We start from the raw sequence: 15,980 nt of genomic DNA, 5'->3' as shown, positions 1-15,980 counted from the left end.
GACTTTTTTTTCTTGTAAATTTGTTTAAATTCCTTATAGATACTAGATGTTAGACCTTTGTCAGATGCATAGTTTGCAAACGTCTTCTCCCATTCTGTAGATTGTCTGTGAACTCTGTTGATAGTTTTCTTTTCTGTGCAGAAGCTCTTTAGTTTCATTAGATCCCATTTGTCAATTTCTGCTTTTGTTGCTATTGCTTTTGGGAGTCTTCATCATGAAAATTTTGCAATTTCTTATGTCCAGAATGGTATTGTGTAGGTTGTTTTCCAGGGTTTTTATAGTTTTTCATTTTACATTTAAGTCCTTAATCCATCTTAAGTTGATTTTTGTCTACGGTGCAAAGACTTTTTATCTATGGTGCAAGGACTTTTTGTCTATGGTGAAAAGACTTTTAAGTTGATTTTTGTCTATGGTGCAAAGAAGGAGCCCAGTTTCAGTCTTCTGCAATATGGCTAGCCAGTTATCTCAGCATCATTTATTAAATAGGGATTTTTTTCCCCATTGCTTGTTTTTCTCAGATTCATCAAAGATCAGATGGTTGTATGTGTGCAGCCATATTTATGGGCTCTCTGTCCTGTTCCACTGGTCTGTATGTCTGTTTTTGTATCCGTATCATGCTGGTTTGATTACTGTGATAGCATGATGCTTCCCGCTTTGTTCTTTTTGCTTAGGATTGCCTTGGCTACTTGGACCCTTTTGTGATTCCATTTGAAATTTTAAATAGTTCTTTCTAGTTCTGTTAACATGTCATTGATAGTCTGATAAGAATAGCACTGAATCTATAAAATGCTTTAGGCTATATGACCATTTTAATGATATTGACTTTCCCTATTCATGAGCATGGATTTTTTTTCCATTTGTTTGTGTCATCTCTGATTTCTTTGAGCAGTGTTTTGTAATTCTCATTACAGAAATCTTTCACCTCCCTGCTTAACTGTATTCCTAGGTATTTTATTCTTTTTGTAGGAATTGTAAATGGGATTGTGTTCTTAATTTGGCTCTCAACTTTGCTGCTATTGGTGTACGGAATGGTCGTGAGTTTTGTGTGTTGATTCTGCATTCTGAAACTTTGCTGAAGTTATCAGCTTAAAGAGTATTTGGGCCAAGACTATGGGGTCTCCTAGATATAGGATCATTTCATCTTCAAACAAAGGTAGTTTGGCTTTCTCTATTCTTATTTGGAGGCTCTTTGTTTCTCTTTCTAGCCTGACTGCCCTGGCCAGGACTTCCAATACTATGTTGAATAGGAGTGGTGAGAGACGGCATCCTTGTCTTGTGCCTGTTTTCAGGGGGAATGCTTCCAGCTTTTGGCCATTCAGTATGATGGTTTTCTGTTTGTCATATATTTGGTCTTATTATTTTGAGGTATGTTCCTTGAATACCTAGTTTTTTTGAGAGTTTTTAACATGAAGCGATGTTGAATTTTATCAAAAGCCTTTTCTGCATCTATTGAGATAATCATGTGGTTTTTGTCTTTAGTTCTGTTTATGTGATGAATCATGTTTATTGATTTGCATATGTTAAGCCAACCTTGCATCCCAGGGATAAAGCCTACTTGATTGTGGTAGATTAGCTTTTTGATATGCTGCTAGATTTGGTTTGCTCATATTTTATTGAAGATTTTTGTACTGATGTTCATCAAGGATATTGGCCTGAAGCTTTCGTTTTTTTGATGTATTTCTGCAAGGTTTTGGTATCAGGGTGATGCTGGCCTTATCAAATGAGTTGAAAAGGAGTCCCTCCTCATTTCTCTGGAATATTTTCCATAGGAATGGTACCAGCTCTTCTTAGTACATCTGGTAAAACTCAGCCCTGATGCTGTCTGGTCATGGGCTTTTTTTGTTGTTGTTGTTGGTGGTGGGCTATTTATCACTGATTCAATTTTGGAGCATGTTACTCATCTGTTAAGGCATTCAACTTCTTCCTTCTTCAGTCTTGGGAGGATGTATATGTCCAGGAATTTATACATTTCTTCTAGGTTTTCTAATTTCTGTGCATAGAGGTGTTTATTATAGTTTCCAATTGTTATTTTTATTTCTGTGGGGTCAGTGATAATTTCCCCTTTCTATTTCTGATTGTGTTTATTTGGATATCTCTTTTATTCTTCATTAGTCTAACTAGTCGTCTATCTATCTTATTAAATCTTTTAAAGGATCATCTCCTTTGATTCATTGATCTTTTGAATAGTTTTTCACACCTCAATCTCCTTCAGTTCAGCTCTGATTTTGGTTCTATATCTTGTTCTGCTAGTTTTGGGATTGGTTTGCCTTGCATCTCTAGTTTTTTTAGTTGTGATGTTATGGTGTTAATTTGAGATCTTTCTAACTATTTGATATGGACAGTTGGTGCTATAAATTTCCCTCTTGACACTGTCTTAGCTGCATCCCAGAGATTCTGGTATGTTGTATTTTGTTCTCATTACTTTCAAAGAGCTTCTTGATTTCCACTTTAATTTCATTGTTTACCCAAATGTCATTCAGGAGCAGGTTGTCTAACTTCCATGTAATTGTATGCTTTTGAGCAATTTTCTCAGTCTTGAATTCTATTTTTATTGTACTGTGGTCCTAGAAAGTGGTTGGTGTGATTTTGGTTCTTTTGCATTTGCTAAGGATTGTTTTATATCCAATTGTGTAGTCAATTTTACAGTATGTGCCATGTGGCAACGAGGAGAATGTATATTCTGTTGTTTTGGGGTGGTGAGTTCTGTAGATGTCTATCAGGTCCGTTTAGTCCAGTGTTGAATTCAGCTCTTTAACATTTTTGTTAATTTTCTGACTTGATGGTCTGCCTGATTGAAGCAGGGTATTGAAGTCTCCCACTATTATTGTGTGGGAATCTAAGTCTCTTTGAAGATCTTTAAGAACTTGCTTTATGAATCTGGGTGCTCCTTTATTAGGTCCATATATATTTAGGATAGTGAGGTCTTCTTAGGGAATTGAACCCTTTACCATTATGTAACTATATAAAATGGTCAAGAATTTGCATGTCATCCTTGTGCATGGGCCATGCTAACCTTCTCTGTATCATTCCAGTTTTAGTATATGCACTGCCACCATTAGTTCTCTAAGGTCAATAGTTATGTACCCTCTTTCCTTCCTGATGTGAGTCTGCTTTATCTTTTTTCTTGATCAGCCTAAATAAAGTTTTGTCAATTTTGTAGATATTTTAAAGAATTGACTTTTGGGTTTTTAAATATCATCTTTGTTTTCAGTCTCTATTTCATCAATTTCCACTCTCATCTTTGTTATATCCTTCCCTCTATTCCTTCTATTTGCTTTGGCAGTTGGGGTCATCCTCTGGTGTGAATAACCCCACAGGGTCTGCCCCAACAGAAATCTACCCCAACTCCACAAAGCAAATGGAAGGAGGGAGTTTAAGGTGGGAGTTTAGGTTATCTCAAAATAACCTAAACTTTCTCCTTTTTTAATATAGACATTAACAGATATAAACTTCCCTCTCAGTACTACTGTCTCTACATCCAATAAGTTTGGAATGTTATGTTTTCATTTTCTTTCATCTTATTTTCTAATTTCCCTTGCAACTTCCTCTTTAAAACATTTGTCTCCTAATGAGCGATGTCACGCTGCATGGAGTGTTACTCCCATCTACTGCTAGCAGATTGAATTTAACAACCCTTTGATTCTCTCTCAGAGCTATTGGTGATGCCTCATTGCAAACTGACACTTTTTCTTGTTATGTTGTGCACTTCTCAACTAATCACTTAACTCTGGCCACACAGTTATGACCATTGGAACTAATCTGTGTCATAGGTTTGGCTCTCCAGATGATTAGGACTGATAATGGTACACTTTTTATTACAAAATAAAAACTTGACAAGTGGCTAAAAGTCAAAGTATTCAATGGACCCTCAATTCACTGCCATCAATAGGCATCTGATGTTGTTGAGCATGTATACAGCCTTATCAAAAATTGACTCTAAAAGTTTATGATTCTATCTCCCTATCCTGACAAGACACTTTAATCACTAATTACAGCTGTCCCTAGAAAAGAATCACCTCTTCTTAGAGACTTTCTGGGTAATGAATGGGATGAAAGTATTGAAGAATTATATAGACCTATTTTGAGATTGTAATATTGTGTCTTGATTATTTTTGAGCATGATACTTTTTTTTCTCTAATGACAAACTGAAGCTGGTCTTCTTGTTATACATTTTAAGGGGGCCCAGAGAATTCCAATTTAATTCTAGTTGAGCCACCTGCATTCTCTGGTTGGACTGACATGATCCCACATCATAAAAATAATCACTATGATGTTGAGTACAATGCTCACTGAGTCTCCCTGTATTGGCTCAAGCAAAATAAGATAAATGATATAGTGAGTTTCCATAAATTTTATAAAAATGTCCTTTAACTCGCACACACATTCCCTCCGTATCTGGTTGCCAATTGAAGATGACTGGAAGAAGTAAAATTATAGCTACGGTATTTGGACATACTTACTTGTTTGTTTGTTTAGTAATAGTGGAAGAAACAAACAAGCCATATGAGAAAAATAGTATTTTACATCTTGGAGGTATGGAGCAAGTAGGGCATTAACGATCTTTCATCAAAACATCTTGTAGCCACCGTCGTTACTAAAAACATGATGTTTCTCTCCTAAACCATTATGTGTCTAGAATTTAATTGATTCATGGGTCTGTCTACTCACAACTCTCAACCCCACTGATGCTATTTTATGATAGCCATTTCCCTTAATCCTTCCAAGAAATCTGACAAACACCAGAGGATGACCCCAACTCCTGAACCTCTCAGGCAAAACCTATCAGTATCTCCAGATGTCTTCTCTATTCCCATTCCCATAGCCACTACTCAACCACTCATGGGTTGGACAAATGCCACCCAGCTGGTGGCACAAATATATAGGACAGTTTGGGCTGAGTGCCCTCAGGAAATCCTTCCAAAAATCAGGACTAGACTCAATTATTCAAATTGAATTAAGAATCTTACAGTTTATCAGCTGGCCAAGAGGTCATGTTGAAGACACTATAAAATTCTGCCCCTACTGATGTAGGTTCTACTTGGAGGTACCAACAATTGTTAGCAAACCTTTGTTTCCAGTGGTACCACATATACCCTTGGGACTGTACTTCTTGTTTGAAAGCCAGATATTAACTTCCCTCCCTCCCAAAAACACTGCAACTTGCACCTTAGCAGTGGTCATAAGAGATTTTCCAGTGTTAAAGAAAACACCAGCAATGGATTATAATGTAGTCCTTAGATGACCATAGCAATCTCTCTAAAATGAAACTACACATGGTTACTTGGAGGAGCTACCTGGATAATTGGAGCTAGCTGGAGGGATAATTGACTTGTTATTTTTGCACACTCTGTAAGCAGTTGTCCTTATACTGTGGTCATTAGATTAGAAACAGTGGTATGAAATTTGTTTCTCACTTTAGCTGAAGTGGTCAATGATACCACTTTAGTCCTAGAAGTCATCAGGTCAGCTCAATTTATTGGCCAGGGTTGTTATGGATAGATAGGTGCAAACCAAGATGAGGTCTGTGCAATTGCTTTTGTAACTGTATTAATGTCCCAGGTCAACTGGAACCATCAATACAGAAACTTAAGAAGAAAGCCACATGGCCTTCTAAGATAGACTGTAATGGTTTATGACTTTTATTTCTGTTGGTTCTTGGACCATGGGAAGCATAGTTAAGCTCAACACGGAAGGTCAACAGCCACTGATTTGAATCCTATTGGTGGTAGTAGCCTTAATTAAATGCTTGTATAAGACCAATTAGATACACTAATTACCAGCCTCTGCCAGACTAATCACAGTCACCAACAGAGTGGCATCCTCAGGGGAAAATTTGCCAGAAGTCAAGATAGTGTAGAAAAGAACAAACCTCTATTTCTCTTTTACTTTTCACATAGATTGTGAGTGAGGTATTGCTTTTCCTTTTTCAGGACTATCTTTTCATGAATACTACATGAACAGCCTCTGGAAGATTGTACCACTCTCCAGAGGAAAGAATAGGTTTGCTTATGCTTACTCTTTAATATAATAAAGATAATTGTTCCCTCTGTAGTAAAATGATAGGCCTTCTTACCACCGATTATAAAAGATTTGGGTTTCCTAAGTTCAGCATTCTTCTTTAACATAATCCACTATTTGTCCAGCATCTCTCTGGGTCCTATAAAACTTGGGGGCATAAGGGAATTGATGAAAATATGCTGATGCTTATATTGCCTGTTCTTCCATAGTAATAAACTCCTTTCTCTTTGACCCAGGACTCTTATATCTTCTGCAAACATAATACGACAGGTGAATATGACAGTGTAAATGTAGGGTAATATATTAGACACTTCACAGTTCTTGACATGCAGGAGAGAAAACACTCAAAAAAAAAACTTTTATCATACTACAGGGTGTAATTCACTTTTGTATCTAATTTGGAAATATTATTTCAGCATTTTTTATTAGTTTTATCATCCTAGTTTTTAAAATCCATTTCAACCCTCTGTTATTCTGTTAGTTATCATCTTAATGATTAAAGTAAAAATATGATGTGCTGACAATGCATATTAGAATTTTGTCTGTAACAATTTAAGGATTTTGCCTTTATAAAAGCATAATCTCACTAACAATGGGCTCTATGACTCCTCCCTCTTTTCTATCTCTTCCAGCATACTTTACAAAATTGAATTAATAAATGGGAAATTTTATACTTTTATACTTTGCTCTGCTTTTTTCATGTCCTGCATGTTTCCAACAAGATTTGACAAGTTTTGAACTAAAGAATAAATTTATATACATATAAAACAACAAGGACATGAAAAGAAAAAGAAAAAGAAATCCAGAAAGCGTATATAGTTATTACTATCATTCTCCAAATGGATAAATGACTGACTGACTAATATACGAGTGAATGATTTAGCTAGGTGTATAAGCAGCTGGAATTAGAGATTTAATCACTCTTTATTAACCATTGTTTTCATATACCCAAATTTTTTAGTTTTGTATTTTTTTGAAGTAGAGCTAACCAACTCTGAAATGTATTGTTTGTATAATAAAATATTGTTTTAAATATAACTAGTATTTTCCAGGAGATCATAGAGTGTAATTGGATATGTGTTACATCAGAGCATATCAAAGAACAATATGCTTTTTAAAATATAGAAATATACATATGCAAATGCTCCTTGACTTATGATTGGGTTACATCCCTACAAGCCCATTGCAAGTTGAAAATATCATAAGTCAAAAATGTAATGTATTTAATACCCCAATAAACCCACCAGAAGAAAAAAAAGTATCATAAGTTAAACTGTCATAAGTTGGACTATCATCAGGAATACAGGGTTGTCTGTATTTCTTTCTAAATATTAGAATACATACACCATGTGTATCTGTATCATATATACATACATATATATGTGTATATATTATGCAAAGAAAGAAAAGAGTGCAGGATTTTATTCTTCCTTTATCTACTAAAAGCCCGTAGACATTCCACTGATATATCACAAGATTTCAGCATTTCAGTATTATTCTCAATCCATTAGAGAAAACATCACTGAAATTTCATATGCAGACAAGCAAACATGCTATGTTCTTCTAAATCTAATTACTCAAATCTTCATTAATACAAACAAAGTAGCACAAAGGGAGCAGTAGTATTCAATTAAAATAATTATGAAGCCTACAGCTCCCCTTGATAGAGCACAAACAATTACATATACAGGTTTTCTGTGCAATTAACACATACATCCCCATGGTAAACCTGAAAACCATAATACAAACTGCACAAAGTTAAACAACTCCAGGCACAAAAATCTAACAACACCTGATGTAAGTAGGACTTTTTAAATTTCTTTTTATTTCAACAGGTTTTTGAGGACCAGGTGGTGGTTGGTTACATGAATTTCTCTAGTGGTGATTTCCAAGATTTTGGTGCATCCATCACCCAAGCAGTGTACACTGTACCCAATGTGTCCTTTATCCCTCAACCCACTTTTATCCTTCAACCCACTCCCATCCTTTCCCCCCAGTCCCCAAAGTTCATTTTATCATTCTTATGCCTTTGCAGCCTCAAAGTTTTTCTCCCACTTATGAGGTGAGAACATACGATGTTCGTTTCCCCATTCCTGGGTTGCTTCACTTAGAATAATAGTCTCCAATTCCATCCCGGTTGATGTGAATGCCATTATTTTGTTCCTTTTTACAGCTTAGTAGTATTCCATGGTATATACATACCACGTTTTCATTATCCACTCATTGATTGATGGGCATTTGGCCTGGTTCCATATTTTTGCAATTGTAAATTGTGCTACTAAAAACATGCTTATGCATGTATCTTTTCATATAATGACTTATTTTCCTCTGATTAGATACCTAGTAGTGGGAATGCTGGATCAAATGGTAGATCTACTTTTAATCCTTTAAGGAATCTCCACACTGTTTTCCATAGTGGTTGTACTAGTTTACATTCCTACCAACATTGTAAAAGTGTTCTCATTTCGTTACATCCATGCCATCTATTCTTTTATGATGTTTTGATTATGATCATTCTTGCAGAGCTGAGGTAGTATCACATTATGGTTTTGATTTGCATTTCCCTGGTAATTAGTGATGTTGAGCATTTTTCCATATACTTGTTGGCCATGTGTATATCTTTAGAGAACTACCTATTCAAGTCTTAGCCCAATTTTGATGGGATTGTTTGTTTTTTCCTTGCTGATTTCTTTGAGTTATTTGTAGATTCTGCATATTAGTCCTTTGTTAGATGTATACATTGTGAAGATTTTCTTTTATTATTATTATTATTATTATTATTATACTCTAAGTTCTAGGGTACATGTGCATAACGTGCAGGTTTCTTACATATGTATACTTGTGCCATGTTGGTGTGCTGCACCCATCAACTCGTCAGCACCCATCAACTCGTCATTTACATCAGGTATAACTCCCAGTGCAATCCCTCCCCCCACCCCCTCCCCATGATAGGCCCCGGTGTGAGATGTTCCCCTTCCCAAGTCCAAGTGATCTCATTATTCAGTTCCTACATATGAGTGAGAACATGTGGTGTTTGGTTTTATATTCTTGCAACAGTTTGCTGAGAATGATGGTTTCCAGCTGCATCCATGTCCCTACAAAGGACACAAACTCATCCTTTTTTATGGCTGCATAGTATTCCTGGTGTATTCCTGCATAGTATTCATGGTGTATATGTGCCACATTTTCTTAATCCAGTCATCACTGATTGACATTTGGGTTGATTCCAAGTCTTTGCTATTGTTAATAGTGCCACAATAAACATACGTGTGCATGTGTCTTTACAGCAGCATGATTTATAATCCTTTGGGTATATACCCAGTAATGGGATGGCCGGGTCATATAGTATTTCCAGTTCTAGAACCTTGAGGAATCGCCATACTGTTTTCCATAATGGTTGAACTAGTTTACAATCCCACCAAAGGTGTAAAAGTGTTCCTATTTCTCCACATCCTCTCCAGCACCTATTATTTCCTGACTTTTTAATGACTGCCATTCTAAGTGGTGTGAGATGGTATCTCATTGTGGTTTTGATTTGCATTTCTCTAATGGCCAGTGATAATGAGCATTTTTTCATGTGTCTGTTGGCTGTATGCATGTCTTCTTTTGAGAAATGTCTGTTCATATCCTTTGCCCACTTTTTGATGGGGTTGTTGGTTTTTCTCTTGTAAATTTGTTTGAGTTCTTTGTAGGTTCTGGATATTAGCCCTTTGTCTGATGAGTAGATTGCAAAAATTTTCTCCCATTCTGTAGGTTGCCTTTTCACTCTGATGGTAGTTTCTTTTGCTGTGCAGAAGCTCTTTAGTTGAATTAGATCCCATTTGTCAATTTTGGCTTTTGTGGCTGTTGCTTTTGGTGTTTTAGACATGAAGTCCTTGCGCATGCCGATGCCTTGAATGGTATTACCTAGGTTTTCTTCTAGGGTATTAAGTCTAACATTTAAGTCTCTAATCCATCTTGAATTAATTTTTGTATAAGGAGTAAGGAAAGGATCTAGTTTCAGCTTTCTACTTATGGCTAGCCAATTTTCCCAGCACCATTTATTAAATAGGGAATCCTTTCCCAATTCTTGTTTTTCTCAGGTTTGTCAAAGATCAGATGGCTGTAGATGTGTGGTATTATTTCTGAGGACTCTGTTCTGTTCCATTGGTCTATATCTCTGTTTTGGTACCAGTACCATGCTGTTTTGGTTACTGTAGCCTTATAGTATAGTTTGAAGTCAGGTAGCGTGATGCTTCAAGCTTTGTTCTTTTGACTTAGGATTGTCTTGGAGATGCGGGCTCTTTTTTGGTTCCATGTGAACTTTAAAGCAGTTTTTTCCAATTCTGTGAAGAAACTCATTGGTAGCTTGATGGGGATGGCATTGAATCTATAAATTACCTTGGGCAGTATGGCCATTTTCACGATATTGATTCTTCCTATCCATGAGCATGGTATGTTCTTCCATTTGTTTGTGTCCTCTTTGATTTCACTGAGCAGTGGTTTGTAGTTCTCCTTGAAGAGTTCCTTTACATCCCTTGTAAGTTGGATTCCTAGATATTTTATTCTCTTTGAAGCAATTGTGAATGGAAGTTCATTCACGATTTGCCTCTCTGTTTGTCTGTTACTGGTGTATAAGAATGCTTGTGATTTTTGCACATTTATTTTGTATCCTGAGACTTTGCTGAAGTTTCTTATCAGCTTGAGGAGATTTTGGGCTGAGACAATGGGGTTTTCTAAATATACAATCATGTCATCTGCAAACAGGGACAATTTGACTTCTTCTTTTCCTAACTGAATATCCTTGATTTCTTTCTCTTGCCTGATTGCCCTAGCCAGAACTTCCAACACAATGTTGAATAAGAGTGGGGGGAGAAGGCATCCCTGTCTTGTGCTAGTTTTCAAAGGGAATTTTTCCAGTTTTTGCCCATTCAGTATGATATTGGCTGTGGGTTTCTTATAAATAGCTCTTATGATTTTGAGATACGTTCCATCAATACCGAATTTATTGAGAGTTTTTAGAATGAAGGGCTGTTGAATTCTGTCAAAAGCCTTTTCTGCATCTACTGAGATAATCATGTGGTTTTTGTCTTTGGTTTTGTTTATATGCTGGATTACGTTTATTGATTTGTGTATGTTGAACCAGCCTTGCCTCCCAGGGATGAAACCCACTTGATCGTGGTGGATAAGCTTTTTGATGTGCTGCTGAATCCAGTTTGCCAGTATTTTATTGAGGATTTTTGTGTCGATGTTCATCAGGGATATTAGACTAAAATTCTCTTTTTTTGTTGTGTCTCTGCCAGTCTTTGGTATCAGGATGATGTTGGCCTCATAAAATGAGTTAGGGAGGATTCCCTCTTTTTCTATTGATTGGAATAGTTTCAGAAGGAATGGTACCAGCTCCTCCTTGTACCTCTGGTAGAATTCAGCTGTGAATCCATCTGGTCCTGGACTTTTTTTGGTTGGTAGGCTATTAATTATTGCCTCAATTTCAGAGTCTGCTATTGGTCTATTCAGGAATTCAGCTTCTTCCTGGTTTAGTTTTGGGAGAGTGTAAGTGTCCAGGAAATTATCCATTTCTTCTAGATTTTCTAGTTTATTTGCGTAGAGGTGTTTATAGTATTCTCTGATGGTAGTTTGTATTTCTGTGGGGTCGGTGGTGATATCCCCTTTATCATTTTTTATTGCGTCTATTTGACTCTTCTCTCTTTTCTTCTTTATTAGTCTTGCTAGCGGTCTATCAATTTTGTTGATCTTTTCAAAAAACCAACTCCTGGATTCACTGATTTTTTGGAGGGATTTTTGTGTCTCCAATCTCCTTCAGTTCTGCTCTGATCTTAGTTATTTCTTGCCTTCTGCTAGCTTTTGAATGTGTTTGCTCCTGCTTCTCTAGTTCTTTTAATTGTGATGTTAGAGTGTCAATTTTAGATCTTTCCTGCTTTCTCTTGTGGGCATTTAGTGCTATAAATTTCCCTCTACACACTGCTTTAAATGTGTCCCAGAGGTTCTGGTATGTTGTATCTTTGTTCTCATTGGTTTCAAAGAACAGCTTTATTTCTGCCTTCATTTCATTATGTACCCAGTAGTCATTCAGGAGCAGTTTATTCAGTTTCCATGTAGTTGAGTGGTTTTGATTGAGTTTCTTAATCCTGAGTTCTAGTTTGATTGCACTGTGGTCTGAGAGACAGTTTGTTATAATTTCTGTTCTTTTTCATTTGCTGAGGAGTGCTTTACTTCCAATTATGTGGTCAATTTTGGAATAAGTGTGATGTGGTGCTGAGTAGAATGTATATTCTGTTGATTTGGGGTGGAGAGTTCTGTAGATGTCTATTAGGTCTGCTTACTGCAGAGATGAGTTCAATTCCTGGATATCCTTGTTAACTTTCTGTCTCGTTGATCTGTCTAATGTTGACAGTGGGGTGTTGAAGTCTCCCGTTATTATTGTACGATAGTCTAATTCTCTTTGTAAATCTCTAAGGACTTGCTTTATGAATCTGGGTGCTCCTGTATTGGGTGCATGTATATTTATAGTTAGTTAGCTCTTTCTGTTGAATTGATCCCTTTACCATTATGTAATGGCCTTCTTTGTCTCTTTTGATCTTTGATGGTTTAAAGTCTGTTTTATCAGAGACTAGTATTGCAACCCCTGCTTTCTTTTTTTCTCCAATTGCTTGGTAGATCTTCCTCCATCCCTTTATTTTGAGCCTATGTATGTCTCTGCATGTGAGATGGGTCTCCTGAATACAGCAGACTGATGGGTCTTGACTCCTTATCCAGTGTGCCAGTCTATGTCTTTTAATTGGAGCATTTAGTCCATTACATTTAAGGTTAATATTGTTATATGTGAACTTGATCCTGCCATTATGATATTAACTGGTTATTTTGCTCGTTAGTTGATGCAGTTTCTTCCTAGCCTCGATGGTCTTTACATTTTGGCATGTTTTTGCAATGGCTGGTACTGGTTGTTGCTTTCCATGTTTAGTGCTTCCTTCAGGGTCTCTTGTAAGGCAGGCCTGGTGGTGACAAAATCTCTAAGCATTTGCTTATCTGTAAAGGATTTTATTTCTCCTTCACTTATGAAGCTTAGTTTGGCTGGATATGAAATTCTGGGTTGAAAATTCTTTTCTTTAAGATGTTGAATATTGGCCACCACTCTCTTCTGGCTTGTAGAGTTTCTGCCAAGAGATCTGCTGTTAGTCTGATGGGCTTCCCTTTGTGGGTAACCCGACCTTTCTCTCTGGCTCCCCTTAAGATTTTTTCGTTCATTTGAACTTTGGTGAATCTGGCAATTATGTGTCTTGGAGTTGCTCTTCTCGAGGAGTATCTTTGTGGCATTATCTGTATTTCCTGAATTTCAATGTTGGCCTGTCCTACTAGATTGGGGAAGTTCTCCTGGATGATACCCTGAAGAGTGTTTTCCAACTTGGTTCCATTTTCCCCCTCACTTTCAGGCACCCCAATCAGATGTAGATTTGGTCCTTTCACATAATCCCATACTTCTTGCAGGCTTTGTTCATTTCTTTTTCTTCTTTTTTCTTTAGATTTCTCTTCTTGCTTCATTTCATTCATTTGATCCTCAATTAGTGATACCTTTTCTTCCAGTTGATCGAGTTGGTTACTGAAGCTTGTGCATTTGTCACATATTTCTCGTGCCATGGTTTTCATCTCTTTCATTTCGTTTATGGCCTTCTCTGCATTAATTATTCTAGTTATCAATTCTTCCACTCTTTTTTCAAGACTTTTAGTTTCTTTGCGCTGGGTACGTAATTCTTCCTTTAGCTCTGAGAAGTTTGATGGACTAGAGGCTTCTTCTCTCATCTGGTCAAAGTCATTCTCCGTCCAGCTTTGATCCGTTGCTGGCGATGAGCTGCGTTCCTTTGCAGGGGGCGATGCACTCTTATTTTTTGAATTTCCAGCTTTTCTGCCCTGCTTTTCTCCCATCTTTGTGGTTTTATCTGCCTCTGGTCTTTGATGATGGTGATGTACTGATGGCATTTTGGTGTGGGTGTCCTTTCTGTTTGTTAGTTTTCCTTCTAACAGTCAGAACCCTCAGCTGTAGGTCTGTTGGAGCCTGCTTGAGTTCCACTCCAGACCCTGTTTGCCTGGGTATCACAGCAGAGGCTGCAGAAGATAGAATATTGGTGAACAGTGAGTATACCTGATTCTTGCTTTGGAAGCTTCCTCTAAGGGTGTACTCCACCATGTGAGGTGTGGGGTGTCAGTCTGCCCCAGTGGGGGATGTCTCCCAGTTAGGCTACTCAGGGTTCAGGGACCCACTTGAGCAGGCAGTCTGTCCATTCTCTGATCTCAACCTCCGTGTTGGGAGATCCACTGCTCTCTTCAAAGCTGTCAGAGGTGTTTGCGTCTGCAGAGGTTTCAGCTGCTTTGTTGTTGTTGTTGTTGTTGTTGTTTAGCTGTGCCCTGTCCCCAGAGGTGGAGTCTACAGAGACAGGCAGGACTCCTTGAGCTGCTGTGAGCTCCACCCAGTTCAAGCTTCCCAGCTGCTTTGTTTACTTACTTAAGCCTCAGCAATGGTGGGCGCCCCTACCCCAGCCTTGCTGCTGCTTTGATGGTAGATGGCAGACTGCTGTGCTAGCAATGAGGGAGGCTCCGTGGGCATGGGACCCTCCTGGCCAGGTGTGGGATATAATCTCCTGGTGTGCCCGTTTGCTAAGATCCTTGGTAAAGCACAGTATTGGGGTGGGAGTTACCTGATTTTCCAGGTGTTGTGTGTCTCAGTTCCCCTGGCTAAGAAAAGGGATTCCCTTCCCCCTTGCGCTTCCCAGGTGAGGTGATGCCTCGCCCTGCTTCAGCTCTCGCTGGTTGGGCTGCAGCAGCTGACCAGCATCGATTGTCCCGCATTCCTTAGTGAGATGATCCCCGTACCTCAGTTTAAAATGCAGAAATCACCTGTCTTCTGTGTCGCTCATGCTGGGAGTTGGATACTGGAGCTGTTCCTATTTGGCCATCTTGCTCTGCCCCCCATTGGGATTCCACTGTGAAGATTTTCTCCCACTCTGGGGGTTGTCTGTTAATTCTGCTGATTATTTCTTTTGCTGTGCAGAAGCTTTTTAGTTCAATTAAGTCCCATATATTTATCTTTGTTTTTGTTAAATTTGCTTTTGGGTTCTTGGCTATAAAGTCTTTGCCTAAGCCAATGTCTACAAGGATTTTTCCAATGTTATCTTCTAGTATTTTTATGGTTTCAGGTCTTAGATTTAAGTCTTTAACTCATCTTGAGTTAATTTTTGTATAAGGTGAGATATGAGAATCCAGTTTCTTTCTTCTACATGTGGGGTGTCCTTTCCCCACTTAGTGTTTTTGTTTACTTTGTCAAAGATCAGTTGGCTGTAAGTATTTGGGTTTATTTCTGGGTTCTCTATGCTGTTCCATTGGTGTGTGTACCTATTATTACACCAGTGTCATGCTGTTTTGGTGACTATGGCCTTATAGTATTGTTTGAAGTCAGATAATGTGATGCCTCCGGATTTGTTCTCTTTGCTTAGTCTTGTTTTGGCTATGCAGTCTCTTTTTTGGTTCTATATGAATTTTAGGATTGTTTTTCCTAATTTTGTGAAGAATGATGGTGGTATTTTGATAGAAATTGCATGGATTTGTAGATTGCTTTGGGCAGTATGGTCATTTTCATAATATGGATACTACCCATGGTGAGCATGTGATGTGTTTCCATTTCTTTGTGTCATCTATGATTTCTTTCAGCAACGTTTTGTAGTTTTCCTGATAGAGGTCTTTCACCTCCTTGGTTAGGTATATTCCTAAGTATTTTGTTTTATTTTTTTGCAGCTATTGTAAAGGGGATTTAGTTCTTGATTTTATTTCTAGTTGGTCACTGTTGTTGTATAACAGAGCTACTGATTTGTGTACGTTAATTTTGTATCTTGAAACTTTGCTGAAATTCATTTATCAGTTCTAGGAGCTTTCTGGAGGAATCTTTAGGGTTTTCTAGGTAAGTGATCATATC

The 15,980-nt window shown here is 37.6% G+C and overlaps 1 non-coding gene across 1 annotated transcript; it reads right to left on the bottom strand.

The window, feature by feature from the left end:
- Positions 1-2,955: 2,955 nt before the first annotated feature.
- On the bottom strand, positions 2,956-3,062 carry LOC116268994. Its single transcript, XR_004176320.1, has one exon. It is a non-coding gene; the product is annotated as a U6 spliceosomal RNA (small nuclear RNA).
- Positions 3,063-15,980: the final 12,918 nt, after the last annotated feature.

This window comes from Papio anubis, chromosome 9 (genome assembly GCF_008728515.1).
Source record: "Papio anubis isolate 15944 chromosome 9, Panubis1.0, whole genome shotgun sequence".
Lineage (NCBI taxonomy): Eukaryota > Metazoa > Chordata > Mammalia > Primates > Cercopithecidae > Papio > Papio anubis.
This window is presented reverse-complemented; position numbering and strand designations above follow the sequence as displayed.